The sequence below is a fragment of the Ambystoma mexicanum genome, chromosome 4q, assembly GCF_040938575.1.
Source record: "Ambystoma mexicanum isolate Mex_15411 chromosome 4q, UKY_AmexF1_1, whole genome shotgun sequence".
In the NCBI taxonomy this organism is placed as follows: Eukaryota; Metazoa; Chordata; class Amphibia; order Caudata; family Ambystomatidae; genus Ambystoma; species Ambystoma mexicanum.
This window is the reverse complement of record NC_090928.1, coordinates 437,618,167-437,634,844: the sequence shown is the minus strand read 5'-3', so window position 1 is coordinate 437,634,844 and position 16,678 is coordinate 437,618,167. Positions and strand designations below refer to the sequence as shown.

At 46.6% G+C, this 16,678-nt stretch overlaps 1 protein-coding gene across 2 annotated transcripts in view; it reads right to left on the bottom strand.

Moving 5' to 3' along the window:
* The window catches only part of XPO1 (exportin 1), a 1,118,801-nt gene that overhangs the window by 1,060,676 nt on the left and 41,447 nt on the right, over positions 1–16,678 (bottom strand). The window lies entirely within an intron of this gene.

Sequence of the window (16,678 nt, the reverse complement as noted above, 5' to 3'; positions counted from 1 at the left end):
CCCAACAATAGAATAACATATCAACATAACTCATCAATTCATACATCTAAAAACAGTAAGAACAGCCAATTCACTTTAAAATGCATCAATTTGAGTTCCCAGTTTTATGTAATTCAAGGAGCGCACAACCGCAACCACCAATGAGGTTGGGGTAACCACACAATCGGGATCATACGTTTTCCATATCAATTGTATTGGATCTAAAAACATGTTTCTTAAAATGAAGTATACAAGGAATTATTGGCACCTTACAGGAGATGAACAAGTTACTTCTTACCTTGTAACGTTCTTTCGATGGGATGTTCCTCCACAAGGGAAGTATTACTGCGGGGATGGATGGGAGGGGCGATAAGGAATACGTCGGAGGAACATCCCATCGAAAGAACGTTACAAGGTAAGAAGTAACTTGTTCTTCGAAGGGATTGTGTCCTCCGACGTATTCCTCATCTTTGATAGACTCCCATTGCAGTGGTGTGCAATTGGAGGTGGGAGTAAAACACCATGTTTCCTTTAGGAATGAACCGAATATAATACGGCTTTGCCAAACCTAGTCTTTTGATTAGAGTAGGAATCCAGGTTGTAAAATCTTGTGAAGGTATGTGCGGACGACCATGTGGCAGCGGCACATATGTCTCGAACCGGAACCCCCCTTTGGCGGGCCGAGGAGGCTGCAATACCCCTGGTTGAATGAGCCCTAAGATTTTGAGGAGGCTCTTTCCCTGCCAGTTTGTAACATTCCAGGATGGCCAAAATAATCCATCTGGAAATGGTTTGTTTTGTTATCGAAGTCCCAATTTGTGCCCCGAGTAACCCACGAACAGTTGGTCTGCTTGCCTAATCCTAGCAAGTCTGCTGATGTAAAAGCTTAAAGCCCGCCTTGGTTCCAGCCTATGTAGCCTTTCTTCCCCTTTCCCCGGATGGGGAGGCAGATAGAATGAAGGCAAAGTAATTTTCTAAGTGATGTGGAATTCAGAAACCACCTTTGGGAGGAAATTAGGCTTCACCTGTGGGACAACCTTGTCTTTATGAAAAATTGTATGAGGGGGGTTTACAAGATAGAGCTTGTAATTCGCTCACCCTTCTAGCAGATGTTAAAGCCACTAATAAAATAGTTTTAAGGGTGAGAAATCTTAGCGAACAAGAGTGGAGTGGTTCAAAGGAGTACCCATCAGGAAATTTAAGGCTAAATTTAAATCCCATAAGGGAACCTGGAAAGGTTTCGGAGGGTAGACATTAGTTAATCCCTTTAGAAATTGTATTACTAAGGGTAATTTGAAATACGAATGTTCCTCCGCAGTGCGCTTGAAGATTGATAGCGCTGCGAGATAGCCCTTGAAAGTGCCAACTTGAAGGCCTGAATTTGCCAAGTAGAGTAGAAAGGATAACACCGTTGGTGTACCACATGAAAAGGGGTGGGGGGGGTGGCGGGGGGTTGATATTCTCTTCTTCTCTACACCAGCTGCAAAACCTGTTCCAACGGCAGTGGTATAAAGACTTTGTTGCTGGCCTTCTGGCCGAAAGCAACACTTCCATGACGTCATCAGGGAGGTCCCAATCCTTGTATCTCAACCTTTCAGAGGCCAGGCGTGATGGTTGGGGGTTCCGATGTCTGGATGGAGAACCTGACCTCCCTTCTGTGAGAGAAGATTCTCCTTGAGCGGAAGACGAATTGGAGGGCAGATGGACATGTCCAGAAGGTCCGGGTACCACGCTCTCCTGGCCCAGTCTGGGGCAATTAGGATCATGGTTCTCCTGAATCTTCTCAACCTCCTGATCATTTGAGGAATGACAGGGACTGGTGGAAACGTGTACAGGAGTAGAAACTCCCAGTCCACTACGAACGCGTCCCCTAGAGCTCCTCTCGGGAGAAATTCCCTTGAACAAAACAGATCGCACTTTCTGTTGGTACTGGTGGCAAACAGATCCACTTGAGGGGTTCCCCAAAGGGTGAAGATCTCCTGAAGGACTTCCTGAGCTAGTTCCCACTCGTGGGTGACTGTGCCCTGCCTGCTCAGAGCGTCCGCCGTCAAGTTCTTCTCTCCGGCTAGATGGACTGCTGATAGAGAAATTCCTTCTTCAATTGCCCAAAACCAGAGCTGCATTGCCTCGCTGCACAGTGGTAGTGATCCTACGCCTCCTCTTTTGTTAGGTAGTGCATGGCCACTGTGTTGTCTGTCATCAGGACATTTTTCCCCTGTACAGATGGCAGAATAGCTTTCAGCGCTAGTCTGATTGCTCTCAGCTCTAACAGGGTGATATGTAGTCTAGACTCCGACGGAGACCAACGACCGCTGATGGTCAAGTCGTTGGTATGGGCTCCCCACCCCGTGAGTGAGGCATCTGTGACTACTGTTATCTCTGGCCATGGTTGCCAAAACAGTTCCCCCCCCCCATCAAGGTGTTTTTCTGGCAGGCCCACCACTGAAGGTCTCGAGCCACCTTGTCCGGAATCTGAAGGTCGTCTGTCATTCTCCCCGAGAATTGTGACCACCGAGTCCTCAGTGCCCACTGATGAGATATCATTCTCAGGCGAGCCTCTGGCACAAGGAAGATGCAGGATGCCATGAGGCCTAGCAACCTCAAAAAGTCTAAGGCTGGGAGACGTTGGGCATTTTGAAACTTGGTGACCATCTGCAGAATACCTTGAGCCCTCCCCTCTGGTGGCGAGGCTTTTCCCAGGGAAGTGTCCAGGACCGCTCCAATGAACTGGAGTCTCTGTGATGGTATCTGTGACTTCTTTAAATTGAGGGAGAAGCCCAGTTTGTGAAGGAAGTGGCAGACATAATCTAGCTGGATCTGAGCTTGTTCTGAAGATACAGCTTTGATCAGCCAATCGCCCAGGTAGTGGTAGATGTGGATCCCTTCCCTCCTTAGACTTGCAGCCACTACCAACATTAGCTTGGTGAAGACCCTCGGGGCGGAGGTCAGCCCAAATGGCAGAACTCGAAATTGATAATGAGAGCCGCCAATTGCGAACCTCCGGTATTTCCTGTGTTTGAGATGGATTGGCTCATGGAAATAAGCATCCTGGGGGTCCAGAGATAACAGCCAGTCCTGAAGCTGGAGGGCCTGAAGCATCTGAGAGAGAGTTACCATCTTGAGCGTGTCCTTCCTGAGGAACTTGTTCAATTCTCGTAAGTCCAAGATAGGTCTCAGTCCTCAGTCGTTCCTCGGTATGAGAAAGTAGGGGGGAGTACCAGCCCTTGTTCCTCACCGCTACAGGTACTGGTTCTATGGCACCTTTCTCTAGCAGATCTACAATTTCCTGCAAGAGGAGCTGATCTGGAACTCAGAGCTGTTCCCCGGTGGATGACTGAGGGATGAGTAGAAAAGGCAGGCAGTAACCTTGGGCAACTGTCTCCAATGCCCAAGCATCTAACGTAATAGCATGCCATTCCGTCAGATGTTGAGTTAACCTGCCCCCTACTGGTGTTTTGTGAAGAGAGTCCTCAGAGCGGTTTGGAGGCGGCTGATGCAGATGCCCGGGGGGTAAAGAGGCAACGGCTGCGGATTTTGTGTTTTTTACCCCGTCCACCTCGGGTGAATTTCTTCTGACCCCTTTGAACCGGCTGTCCTCTGCCCTTTCCGAATGCGGAATAGAACCTCTCCAAGAAGTTCCTGAGGGGCGATATGGTGTCTGACGGATTGCAGCTCCTAAGGATTTTGCTGCTGCCTTTGATGTTTGCAGTTTTTCTAAACTGTCATCCGCCTTCTTGCCAAACAAAGAAGAGCCGTCAAAGGGGATATTCAAGAGTCTGCTTTGCACATCTGGAGCAAAACCAGACTTCCGCAACCAAGCAAATCTCCTGGTTGTTGTACTTGCCGCCATGGCCCTGCTGATACCGTCAGCAGAATCGATGCCAGTCTGAAGGGATTCGCACATTGCGTCCTTACCATCCTTAATGAAACGCTTCCCTTACTTCTCCCTCCGGGAGGCAGTCAGCCGCTGATGAAGCACACTCCCAAAGTGTGTGGCTGAACCTTGCGAGCGTACAAGTAGCATTGATGGATTTCAACGCCATGCTACATGCGGAAAATACTTTTTTGGCCATAGAGTCACATCTCTCATCATCCCCGTCCTGTGGAACAGTAGGGTAAGCCAATTTACTACCTGCTGAAGTAACCAGACTCTCCAGAGTTGGGTGTTTGGATAAATATTCAGGATCAGCAGAAGACACCCGATATTTATCTGATAGTTAACTGCTGGGATTACCTCAGGCGTTTCCCAGTTTGCCAATATTCTCCTTTGTAATGCCGCATGAAATGGCACCACAGGATTCTCCTGTGGACCTTTGACCAAGATGTCTGAGGTCGGCTTGCTGAAAAGCGGTGTCTAGTCAAAGGATCGACACCAAAGGGTCGACAGGTCAAAGGATCGAATTATTTTTTAAATTACATATATTTTTTTAGGTTTTCGTTTAGGGGAAAAAAAGTGTTTTTTGGCAAAAAAAGTGGGTTGCCCCCCCCCCCCCAAAATGTGAAAAAAAAATTCGATCCTTTGACCTGTCGACCCTTTGGTGTCGATCCTTTGACATACAACCCTGAAAAGCAGGGGAGGGTGTGGACCATCCCATAAACTCTATTATCCTTGCCATCAAGGTTCTATAAGGGGTTTCAGCATGTTCCCCTGGGTCTGGTGTGGCAAATTCCACTTCTGGGGGAAGCGTCCAACCCACTTGCTTCCTGTAGGGTTTCATGAGGTCTTTCAACCTACCTTCCTCAGAGGTAAATTCCTCTGGTGCAGGAGTTGCAGATCCCTGCAACTCAAAAGGTCTTTCCTAATCTGAATCCTCCCCTTCATTAATAGAAGATAAGACCCTGGAGTGGTCAGGTCGTGAAAATGGTATAAATCCCATTTCCAGAGCAGAAGGAGCCAAATTTGTCATGATTGGCTGAGAAAACGTCGACGCAGACGTTAAAGGCTTCGAAACCATCGAAAAAGGTGTTGAGAAAGGTGGTAGAGGCCTCGATGAACTCGAGAGTATCGGGATTCTACTCGAGGTGGTCGACTACATTCTCGTGCTCGAGGCTCTGGGTATGGCCACTGGCTGTGAGGTGGCCGTGGGTTTATCCTTTCTCGGCGTCGAAGACTGCGTCGACTCGACTGACCTGTGCGTCGAAGAACCCTTCGATAACGGCGTCGACGACACCGATCTATGTGTCTAAGGGATCGTCGACGACGAAGACGCAACTTTGCCTTTACTCGAAGGTTCATGACGCTCTAGAGTGGCTTCTTTCACCGGGTACTGCGACTTGCAGCTTTTTGATTTTTCGGGTCTTTCACCCAGGGCATCACCCTCAGCAGTCTTCGAGGGGGGGGGGGGGGGGGGGGGGGTCGAGGCCGCTTTCTCGAAGACGCCTAGCATCTTTTTCCTGAATTCCTCCCACTCAGCCTGAGAGCTATGTTTTGTGGGGCAGGAGACCCTTTTTGGGGAAACGGAAGAAGTGGAGGGGGATCTTCGACGTCTCTTTTGAAAGCTTAGATCTCGAAGAGTGATGGAAACTGCTTCGAGACCTAGAACGAGAATGTCTTTTATGATGGCAAGGAGACTAATGTCTGGACTCTGCCGAGGAAACTTTCAAAGAAGTTTTAACTGCCTTACCTCTCGAGCTTCCTCCCCTTACGCTCCTTCAAGGCTTTCGCCGTCATGGAGATGCAGTCCTCACACTCCGAACAATGGTGCTCGATTCCCAGGCACCACATACAGATCCTGTGAGGATCCGTCAACGACTTTCTTTCCACAGTCTTGACATTTTTTGAAGCTGGACCATGGAGTCGTCGGTTCGGGTGAGGAAGCCATTGAGTACGAGTCTGAATTCACGAGGAATATATCGATATATTTGTACTGAAGAACTGAGCAACGATATTCCGAGGCCCCACGAAGCGCTGAAAAACAGAACTGAGCAACGGACGCTGCGCGAGTCTATTTGTACGCGTGGTGACTTCGGCGCCGATATGGAGGCTGTCGAGGGACATCGGCTTGAGGGACGTCGACGCGCAGCGCCCTCTATTGAGAAAAAAAAATATTAGAGGCCAGCAAGCTGGGAGATGATCCATCAAAGATAAGGAATACGTCGGAGGACACAAGCCCTTCGAAAAATATGTTCTGCAGGGTTTCCATTTCATCCCCATCATTACAGTATCTGCAATATGCATTATCCCTTGAGACGAGAACTGTACAAGCCAGAATCTGTCTGGCATGATGAATGTTGAATTAAAATAGCAGGTTTCTTTACCCGGACACTGATATAAATAAGCTGCCACGGTACTCCCCATGAGTTTTTGCTCCGAGTTTAAGTGATCAAGCAAGGGATGTGTGCATAGATTCAAAGGTCTCAATCCAACCACTCTGATCCAAATGCTATTTAACATTGGACAGAAAGGCCACGAGATTTTCCGCCGTCAAGCTCAATGTACTAAGAAGTTTGGGGCAAGCTGTTTAGACTATGAATGCTCTTGCAAGTCATAAAATGATGAAAATCCTCATACATTGAATCTTCAGGGAGGCCGGGGGAGATAGAGTACAAGTATTTGCTATTCCATACAAACCTTTAGTGCCATCAAACCAGGTTCATACCGAATAACAGATATTGGCAAGCAATTTGGTCGGCGCATAACCTTCCTCCATGTTATAGATTCCCACTGTTCAAGGTAACTGCACACCCAGCTATGCAAGGCCTCCAAACCCTACAACTTGGCATTAAGACGCTCATCAATGCTAAAATTGAAAAATTTAGCATATTTGGTGAGAATTCAGTTTATCCAAAAACCATGCAAATGGTCTACTGGACTTGGTTAATCTCTGGATTTTTCTCTTTTTATAATAAGAGTTCTCTCTGGCATACGTAGTAAAGAGGCAATTATCTCAGTATACCGAGAGGGGTACCATCAAACAAAATGAATTAAATCAGCAAAAGCTTTACACGTAAATTTAACATTAGTCAATTTGGGTGGAACAAATGCTTACTTAGCCAGGTTCTCCTCTACATCTGAAACAGAGGGTAAAGAAACAAATATGGTTAATATTAACCTGGTCTCAAACCAGATGTAGTTTTAATCTTGGTAGACCGACTCCCCCACCCCCACATGTTTAAACAGACTTTCATGTTTGAGTTATGATGCAAGCCCACCGGAATGTTTAAGAGGGATGAGGAACACCGCAAGAATGAAGCTGTCACCACAACCTGTGACATCTGACCATGTTAAATGCTGCTGTGAGGTCTAACGAGGCCAGTCATATTTGCCTGTCCAGGACAGGTCCTGTCAACTTCTAACCAATAGACAATTAAGCGAGGTACCCAGTTCCTTGCCGAGGCCAGTTAGGAACTAGTCTTACCACACTTAGTGTCCATCTTGAAACCATGAACTGATTGGGCTAAGTTTTAATATCCACGTCCATCACCATGATGAGGTGATAGTTTTTGGGGTCTGATCTTGGACCATGCTTGTGGATGGGCACCACAAAAGTGGTTAGCGTCGGTCATAAAGTTATTAAATAGAATAAAAAAAAATTAACAAAAATTGAGTCCCAACTTTCAGGATCCAATTTTAAAACTAAGTTGGTTAGTCTGTTGGAATCACCAGCTGTTGAGCGGGTCGCTTTTCTTTTTTAATACTAGCCAAGATATCTTTGTTCTATTGTGCAAACCCAATTATTGTATTTATTGAGCATGGACCTAGCTTCAAGAAGCAACAGATACATAACAGAGCGCTTTACACATTATTACAGATGCTTAAAGCACTTTTCAGAGCCAACAGAAATACAGCAGCGTCTAGGTTGCGCGACGAGCAACGCAATGTGCTACATGTTGGCTAGACTCCTTAAAGGAGGCGGGTATTGAGATCTGTTCTGAATTGTGGAGGAGAGTCAGATGTCGACTGGGGAGGAGGTTCCATAGTGTTGGGGGTTAGGCAGAGAAGGCTTGTTTTGTGGTCCTTTCTTTTTTGTAGCAGCTGATTTCAGGTTTGCACAGGTCCTGGCTTGTGGTGGTGCGCTGTTCGCCAGAGATGCAGTTTCTCCGCAAGGTGGCTGGTGACTTTAGGGTGACTGCCTTATAGATGATGCATTAGATTCCATAAATCCCACTTATGATAAATTAACAATGGTGTCTTCCTCGGTTTCAATGTAAATCCTGAGAAAGTGTTCCACACATTCATTTTCTGAAACAGTATTAAGTTGTACGAGATGCACAGAATAGTAAGGGACCAGGATTTAAGAGTCCTTTCCAACAAGGATATCCAACAGTTATTTTGCAAGGCAGTATCGTTCCTGATACATCTTTGCCAATGCGCATTTGAAGTTGCATCCTGGAGAGGGGGTGGGTTTATGGTGGGGGTGCTTGGAGCAATGCAAATTTGTAGCTTTGAGAGAAGATCCAAAATAGAGGGGTGTTAAACTAGTCATCCAGTTCCTCTGAAGCAGGACATGAGGAGCTGAAGTCTCCCGCTACCAGAATCCCACCAATAACCGATCTTTCTTTCTAGCTTACTAAAAACGCAGTATGTTAAAGGATAGTTGTACCAAGCACTACCACCACCGGAGTGGTCCCCTGGCGCTCTGAAAAAAAAGGAGGTGGTGGGGAGGACAGTTAGTGGGATGAGCTGGAGAAGTGCAAGAGAGTAGTGATGTGTGGATAGCGGCCTCAGCCCGGAATTCCTTTGGCTGGGCTTGGGGTGTTATACTGTCGGAAGAAGTTGTGTGCGGGTCCATGTGTGCTTTGTTTTGTTGTTGCAGTGTAGTGAAGTCTGTGCGGATTGTTGTGTTGAAGGTTTGTGGTTGTGTTTGGTTAGAATTTGAGGTGTATGCAGAGGGTGAAGATGTTAGTGGGTTGGTATTGCTGTCTTGAAGTGAGGTGTTAAATTTCCCCATTTCTAATTAGGTGGTGTGTGGGTGTCTCCGTGCAGATAAGGGATGTACAACACTCACGGTCCTTGTCCCATACAGCATCCGTTCATACGCATAACCTTGACCAAGTTGGGTACCGGCCGCCTCCGTAGCCCCTGTTTGTATGCGGGGTGAGCAGGCATTTGTGCGTCTCTTGCTGTCTAGCCAAGAGAGCATTCCCAATCTAGTCTAGCAGATAGGTGGCATCGGTAAACCCAGGTTTACTGCCTCAATGTGTTAGAGCTGCTCGGCATTCATCCTCTTGCTCTGTTGCTCATTCATGTTACCGCTCCTAACCCCTTTGGAATGTAGCAATACTAATGCTTGCACTTCTGCCCAGGTGTGGCGTCTCCTTTCCTTCACAACTCTTCGGTCCATGCCCGTGCCAATATCCAGAGCTTAGTTAGTGTGGCCAGTGCTAACCTTCACCCAAGGTAAAAACTAGATTAGCATTTATCGAGTGGGTGAAGGTAGTTCGCTGCGAGTTGGCTAGGGATGCTGGATTCTGTCCTCATGGGTTTGGCCTGTGTCCTATTAGACTTAGTGGCGTCTCTTGTTGTAGTTAAGTTTCTTTATTCGGTTCTGGATGTTGTCATGGTCCTAGATTTGTCAACCTTTTCATTGTTTTTCCCATTTGGTGGTTTGGTTTTTCAGTTTGAATCTGTGATGTTGAAGAGCTAGATTTAATAATTTTCAGAATGTTGGGCGGTCTTTTTTTTATTATTTCTTTCGGGATGTTGTTCCAGGTTTTTGCGGTTAAGTGGGAGAAGGACTAGCCTCCAAGTTTTTTCTTAAGGTATGGTTTTCCCTCCAAACAGATTTCGCTGCTTGATCTGAGGAGTCTTGTTGGCTTGTAGATTGTTTTTCTTTTGCAGGACTTCAGCTCCTTGTCCGCTGATTGCCCGGTGTGTTATGCACATTGTTTTGAAGGTGTTGCAATGTTTGACTGGGAGCCAGTGCAGTGTTTTTAGGGCTGGCGTGATGTGGTCTCTTCTGGGTAGTTTGAGGAAGTCTGGCCGCTGCATTTTGGATCCGCTGAAGTTTCTTCAGGAGGTCTTCTGGTATCCCGAGATAGAGGCTGTTTGCATAGTCGATTCTTGACATGAGGTCAACGATTGAATGTCTTGTGAGTGAAGGATAGGAAAGGTAAGATTATTCTTGCCGTGTGAAGGAGGACAAAGCATTTCTTGATCATTTAATTTATTTGTGGTTCTAAGGTTAGGGTGTTGTCCATCAGAACTCCCTGATTATTTTACTGCATTAGATGGAATTGGTGCAGTTCCCATTTCCGTTGGCCATGTAAAATAGGTGTTCTCTTGATTTTTGGATATAATCATGATTTGTCTTTCCTGGGTTGATTTTCAAGTTGTTGGCATTCATCCAATTAAAACTTCTTTTAGACACTCGATTAGGGTTGAGTGATCGGCTCGAGTGTCATCTGCGTAGTTGCAGCATGTAATTTTGTATTTTTTGAAGATTCCGATTAGTGCAGTTTGGTAGATGTTGAAGTACAGTGGTGATAGTGAGGACCCTTGTGGTACCACAGTTGTTGAGTCGTGGTGTGGATTTGAAGGGCTTTAACCAAACATTTTCTGTTCTGTCTGCTAGGAAAGATTTCATCCAGAGTAGTGCTGTATCTGTTATGCCTAGGTCTTCTAGTCTTTTGGTTAGGGTCTCATGGCTAACTGCGTCAAAGGCTGCAGAGAGGTCGAGCAGAATCGGGTCTGAGGTTGTGTCGAAGTCCGCGTTTGTTTTAGGTCGTCCCAGATGGATAGTAGTGCCGTTTGTTCCTCTTGCGGGTCTGAAGCAGACTTGCGCTTGGTCCAACAGGTGGTGTTTTTCTACGTGTTCTTCGGTTAGTTTGTATACGTAGGTTTCCAGGAGTTTTGCTGGGTAGGAAATGTTTGAGATCAGCCTGTAGTTGGAGGTCTTCTACGTCGCCACTTGTGTTTTTTATAAAGAGTGTTTTGATACATGCCGATTTGAATGATTCTGGTACGGTTCCTGTTGCTAGTGAGAGATTTAGGCGGTTTCTGTAATATTCTGATGGTGTTCCTTGTGCAAGGATTGATTTGTAGATGTCAGGCGGGCACAGATCCATGGGTGAACCTGATTTCTTGTTGTGTTTCACCAGCAAGATGAAAGCCTCTGCTGATATTTCAGGATAGTTGGAGTTTGTGTTGTGGTTCTGTGTTTTGTACGATTTGTCAGATGTCGTTTATTTTGTTCTTGAAGTGGTCTGCCAGGTCGTTGCAAAGTTTCTCTGGGGGGGCTTGGGTTTTTTTTCGCAGCCTGGTGGGATTTTCGTTACTTTAATGTTGAACATTTCTTTTTGTCAGTTTGTCGCATTGGTGATTGTCGTCCTAATGCCTTCCCTTTGCCTTTTGTATTTCCTTCTTGTATGCTCAGATTTGCTTCTGGCTTGTATTCTTTCCTCCATTGCAGCTCCATTTTCTTGTTGTCCTTTGTCATGGTGCCTAGTAGTAGGGTGAACCATTTGGCCAGTGCTCTTTTTTTGATGTGGTAAATGGTTTTTCTGGGGCGATCTTTGATCGTATCAGCGTATCTTAAGAGACTGCTAAGGCACATGGGATTTAAGAAGAAAATACTTGTCTAAATTTGTGTAGAAGGAGGACTGGCTGCACTCGGGCAATTTTTGGCACTGGCTGACTTCAGGACAGAATAGGTCTCCAACAATAGCAGTAAACCAAGTTTTGCTAAAGGTTGGACTTATTCACACCCATAATAGAACACTGTCAATGTTCACATAGGTTCACAGGAAGCTGGCTAAAACATGTTTATAGACTGAAAGGACTGACTGCAATCAAGATGAAAACCTGGACGAGAACCCAGAGAACATTTAGACTTTCTAGGATGATCTCCATTTTAATTTTATTTTTTTTGCAGCACTGCTCTTGTCCGGCTACATAGACTATCTTCTATCTTGCTTTCTTTCTTTCTTTGAGCTTAATGGGAAGTGTGTTTGCATTTTTCATTTCTTTTTCTGAGTAGAAGGTAGTCAATCTGTATATGTATTTTTTTTAAATTCTTTTAATGGCTCTATTTTGTAAAGGTCAGTTTGACCAAAACAAATTTTAAAAAAAGATACATATTCCAGGATGCGATCGGGTGGTTTGGGAGGGGGCTGATGGGGACCGTCACACACCTGCGTGCCAGTATATATGGCAAAAATTGCCCAGTCTGTATTTCAGAGGCGCTGCACCCTTTTAAATCTGTCCCAGACTCAACCACTGTCATGAGCCCACAATAGGGCCTACCCCTAGTGTTCTCTCATTGCCAACTGGAGGGTGTAATGTTTCTTGTAACTATTATCATCAAAACATTTAAGGTCCCCCCCTACCATTTATGGGTTAGTAATCAGCACTTTGTGTCCTCAAATAAGTGCCACCCCATGATAATCTGAAGTTAAGGATGTAGTTCAGAAAATCTGCCAGCCATACCAAATCAGTGCACCCAGCTGTAAGTACAGATTTATAAATCACCTTCCCCATGACCCAAATCCTCAACATTCATTAAGTGCCCAAGTCAGGATAAGACTGATCAATTTAGATTTTTCTCACCGAGTCTTTCTACAGGCCTGAAAGACTGAATATCAAAGCCCATGGTACATAATTGGATGGCCTTGTTCAGTAGGACGTTGCAGAGAATTCTAGAAACTATGTCTAGAACACCAAAATCAGTCCCTACATCTATAAAATCAAGCAGTGCTATATCCTTATAAAATTGAAGTGAGGGGATCTCGTCAAAGATTGAACATTTGCTCTGTTAAGCACCAAGTGCCTCCCCACACTCCACTGAGAGAACGATCTCTACCCTCCAGGGGTTCTTCGCCTGATCAAATAAAGATGTTCCTCTTCCCCCCCTGATTAATCAGATTCAAAAACAGGCAACCTCGTCCGCACAGTTTGCATCATTATGATTAAAAAAAATGTTTTAAAAAAAAGTATCTCCCAATGCCTCCAAAGCGTCGAGCTTTGTTATACTTTAAAAAGGTGGACTGGATTGATTTTTCACTTCATCCTTTGTTTTCATAGCTGGGCACCGTTGATGCAATTACTACATGTAATCCCAATATGTCTGAATGAGAGGGGCCTGGAGAGTCAGGAAGAAATCTCACCATCATACAAAGAAGTGACTTGCACAGCTGGAGGGGGCTTGGAGCTGGATCGCGCAGCATGGCTCCTCTGTAGCTCCCGCTCCGGTCCAGACACTCCACTCTTGCAGCTGCTGCAACAGATAAAACGCGGAACTGCCGGAAAAGAGTTGCCAGGCTGGGGTAAGGTGCAGTGCCCAGCGGGAAGTTAATGAGCCCCGACGCACCGCACCACTAAGACTAAGCTCTCGGTAGCAGGTTGTGTCAAACAGCAACAAAACCAAGATGGCAACCAGGATTTGCCTATTCTGAGCCTCAGAGCTCTAGCTGGGTGTGCACACACCCAAACCCGGCAAGGTCCATATAGACAGTGGCAGTGCCTGGGAACCGCAAGGGACTCGTGACACATTCGTGCCAGGATATGGTGCAGTAGCGCTCCATCATGGCAGACTACCGCCCAGCTGGGACACAGCATACGCAACAAGGGAAGCAAACCCAGCATGCAGGCAGACGATCTAAGACACAAACAAGTAAGCAGCACTGTGTCCAAGCAGGCAGACAGACAGAGCACCAGGGGTCACCCCACCAGCCCAGTGGACACTGGCAGCATAAGAGGGTTTGACCACCCCACAAATCAGAGGAGCTACAATCCAAGTGTAGTCAGGACCCCCCCCCTGGGGCTAAACCAACAACGGTACACGCCCCCTCCAACAGTCCCTTACTGGGGCCGCACATTCCCTGCACCTACGGCAGAGACATAATTGCGAGAGGGACACACGCCACGGAGCAGGGGGAGCCAGTCAGCAGCAAAAATCCACATAGCGTTCTGAGAAAAAGAAAAAAAAAGTTAAGTGGTAAGACCCTTGGATCTGGCATCTGACTCCATGCAGGAAGGAGATCATGCAGGAAGCCAGGAACTTTGCACGCATACAATTTAGAGATGCCTCATTATCCCTATACCAGGACCTGGCAGCAGCTACGCTACTGAAAAGGAAGTCCCTGAAACCACTAACAGAATGGCTGAGGGACAAGGCGGCTCCATATCGCTGGGGGTTTCCCACCGCAATCCTGTTCAGCCTGGAGGGCAAGCAACGGCAGATCCGTACAATGAAAGAAGCAGAAAATTAACGTAGCAGAAAAACTACTACACCCGGTGGGTGTAAATGATCGGGAAAGTTAAAGTTCAGCACCTGGAGGGGACCCGGTGAATGAGGTAGCGCAAGCCTGGACGTTGGACAGGAGGAGAAGATCAAAGGCCCATCACAGGGACAGAAGAAGCCTGGCAGGCTCTGACAAGGAACATTCTTCCTACTAGGAAGGGCACACCCACTGCGAGTTCCTCCAGGTGCCCTGGACACACCCCTAGGGAATGACAGCAGCATGCGCCCCACTGGGGCACAATTGGACCCTTGAAGTGGAGAACTTAAGTACCTCACAGATGAACTGCCACGAATGCGGTGCGGAATCAATGAAGTGATGCACCGGCAACAAAATCTGCGAAGACTGCTTCCAAAACAAAGGCCACGTGGACATGTTTTCATGCATTTAGCAATGGACACTGGTTGTCCTTCATAAGGTTTGTTGCCGGGTACTGGGCCGGTCAGCCCGAGAGTTGAAGGCTGGTCTCAAAGACCAGACACTGGTTGGTGATGTTGGGGGTGGGTGGGGGTGGGTGGTGGGCTGGGGGGGGGGGGGGGGGGGGGGGGGGGGTTATAAAGATAAATTGGGGAAGTTAAGTTGGGACCTGGCTCAAGACAGGCTTCGAGGCAACAGCGCTGTAGGCGGGACCGGGGGGGGGGTCTCCCGCTCATGGGACAGTGGGCGGTGAGTGGAGGGTAGAATAGTGTTGAGTAAGCAAGATGGTGGACACAACTAGGGAACTCTGCGGAAACCCTAGCATGTGCAGGGCCTAAACTTCCTGGGGAAATGGAAATCAGTGGAGCACAGATTGTCTGAACTCTAGGCCAACAGCCTGCCTACAAAAGACCCACCTTCAAGCGGATGATGAAAATCTCATTCACTTCCGGCAATTTAAAACTGCTACAAGAGAGAAGAGGGGAGTGGCACTGCTCTTTTGCCAGGAGATGCCACTAACGCGGGTCACAGTGAAAAGAGACCAGATGGGTAAATACCTATTGGTTAAGGTGTACATATTAGAACAAGCCATGACCTTCACCTCGATTACCCAAACAGTGCATGGGACAGGTTTCTCCAACCATCCTCACAGACATTGTCGCATTCATGGAGGGTCGCCTTCTTGTAGGAGGTGACTTCAACCTGGTCCCCAACCCAAACAGCGATAGAACTACCCCCAACAAAAGAGTACTTTGCCCAGGCAATAGGTTTTGCTGAATTCCTGAGAGAAACAGGTTTGGTAGATCGAGGGTGCACGTGACACTTTACTTGCATGTCCATAAAGGGCTCTCTAGAATAGATCCAATCGTAATGTCCAGTGAACTATTCCCTGTTGTTCAAATACACCCAAGGATCATCTCAGACCATGCACAAGTACAGGACGTAGTCGGGGAAGGGGGTCTCACGAAGCCACCACAATGGTGCTAGAAGAGGCAGGGCGCATTACTGCGAAATGAGGTAACCAAAGGGGAAATAACTAACTCAAGTGCTACTTCCAGGAAAACGCCTCGGCAGGATGTACAGAAGCGGTGCCATGGGATGCTATGAAACCAGTGGTCGGAGGGGGAGGAAGGTGCGTTAGTGGGTTGCACCTCTGCATAAAAGAGGATGGGGAAGTTGCAGCAGGTTAGGCTGGAGGAGAGGGTAGCTGCAATGGAAGGGGCACACAAGTGAAGCCAATCACTTAAAGGCAGGTAAAGGAAAAGAAAAAGGCTAAATCTGCCTTAGAAATGCAACTGGCCGATAAATCCGTGCCAGCACACCTACACAAAACAGTATTATTACATGAACAGTCCGATGCTGGAAATGCAGAGGGCAGCGCCTCTGAAGCCTTGTCCTTTACTTCTTTTTACCATGGGTATGGTCTTGTTTTCCATGCAGGAGTTCATGTGGGACTCCTGGCGGTGCAGCTCTTCCTCTTTTTGGTGAACAGACCCTTGGGATACCCCTAGTGCACCCATGGGTGGGAGTACGACCCTGTACTCCTAGTGTAAGTTTTTGGGCACCTGTGTGTGGCCAACAGGTAAACGAAAACGTGTGTTGCCACACGATAGCCTCATATGCACTCCTAGAGGAATAGAGTTCCAAGGTGAATTAAATTAATCTTTAGTCCTGAAGTCCCAACTGGGAGGGTGCAATCAAGAGTACAGGTTTAGTTATACATATAATCACATTCAGTAAACTCAAGACTCAACATTCGCTCCCCTCAGAGAGAGCAAGGGAATTAATTTTAATTGCATGTAACAAAATGATGCATCTGTCAACTTGCTTTTTCAAACCACAACAGTTTGTGTCAAACTTAATTTTTTAATTTGCAGAAACAATACTTGCTTTAAGTCAGCAGTATACAATATTGACATATACCCAGTATGTCAAATGAGTGCCAATGTGCATGAAATCATTTATAAACCAGATCAGTGTCTTTTTGTCAGCCAAATTGACTTGGCTCCACTTACACTCCAACATAGGTTTAACAAAACAAAAGTTGTTTAAAAAAGTGTACAAACTTTCTTTAACAAATCCAAAGCAAATCAAATGACTGGTA